This window comes from Silene latifolia, chromosome 6, assembly GCF_048544455.1.
Source record: "Silene latifolia isolate original U9 population chromosome 6, ASM4854445v1, whole genome shotgun sequence".
Lineage (NCBI taxonomy): Eukaryota > Viridiplantae > Streptophyta > Magnoliopsida > Caryophyllales > Caryophyllaceae > Silene > Silene latifolia.
In genome coordinates this window covers 53,916,928-53,918,109 of record NC_133531.1, presented here as the reverse complement: position 1 = coordinate 53,918,109, position 1,182 = coordinate 53,916,928, and the positions used below count along the sequence as shown (strand labels likewise).

Genomic DNA, 1,182 nt, shown 5'->3' with positions numbered 1-1,182 from the left:
GGACTTGCTCCTTCTCTGTCAGACAGTCAACGGCAGTGTGACCATCATTACTCCCACATCTCTCACAAGTAACGGTCTCTTGTCTAGTCAACAAGTGGACCGTCTGTTGATCACCACCATCTTGCAATTCTAACTTGTCAAAACAGGCATTTATGGCTTCCAGCTGAGCCACAACTGCATTGTCGACCGAATGAACTGTGCGAATGTCGTCCCTCGGGTTCCCATACTCAGCAGAATGGGTCGCCATCTCCTCAATAATGCCCCATCCCTTATCATCATCGTTATTGTTTGGAAATCGCCCATTGGACGAGGCGTCAAGTATAGCACGGTGGTCATCATACAACCCATTGTAAAACTGGTTGCATAAAAACCACTGATCAAAACCATGGTGAGGAAGAGATCTCACTAGCTTCTTGAACCGACACCAAGCCTCATAGAAATTCTCATCAGGTGCCTGCTTGAAACTCGTAATCTTTCCTCTCAGCTGATTGGTACGTTTTGGAGGAAAATACCTTTTTTAAAAGGCAAGAGCAAGAGTCTCCCAGTTAGTGATACCGACTGCAACACGATCAAGATCAGTGAGCCACTCACTGGCTCCGTCGGTCAGTGAAAAAGGAAACAAGACTTCCTTTATTTTATCCTGGGTCACTCCCTTAGTGGCGGGAATGGTAGAGCAGTAGTCAGTAAATACCTCCATATGTTTTCGCGGATCTTCACCGACCACACCCTGAAACAAGTTTCTTTCGACCAAATTAATGTAGGATGGTCTAATATCGAAAGTATTTCCATCCTCTGTCGCAAGCTTGAAACCTTTGGGAATCGAGGCAGCTGTGGGCTCTGAGTGACTCGCAATGTTAGGCATATTTACTGGCTTCATAGCAGAAATAGATTTGTCTTCTTCACAAGACTGGTCTTCTGCAAAAAGAAAATGTTGTAGCTCGGGTTCAAAAGTACTCAAGTCTTCCTTTTGAATCTTTCTTTGCAGTCTGAGTCTATGCCGTAAAGATCTCTCTGGCTCAGGATCGCAGGACTAATTCCGACCGTTAGACACAGGGGCATACACAACACTGAAAGAAATAAGTGAGAACTATCTCAAGGAATAAAAATTCCCTGAGACGGATAAAGATAAACGAAACAGCAAGACAGATAGGGCTATTGCCTCCCCGGCAATGGCGCCAAAAT

The 1,182-nt window shown here is 45.0% G+C and overlaps 1 non-coding gene across 1 annotated transcript; it reads left to right on the top strand.

Moving 5' to 3' along the window:
• Nucleotides 1–380: 380 nt before the first annotated feature.
• Nucleotides 381–486, top strand: LOC141588917 (small nucleolar RNA R71). Its single transcript, XR_012519883.1, has one exon. It is a non-coding gene; the product is annotated as a small nucleolar RNA R71 (small nucleolar RNA).
• Nucleotides 487–1,182: the final 696 nt, after the last annotated feature.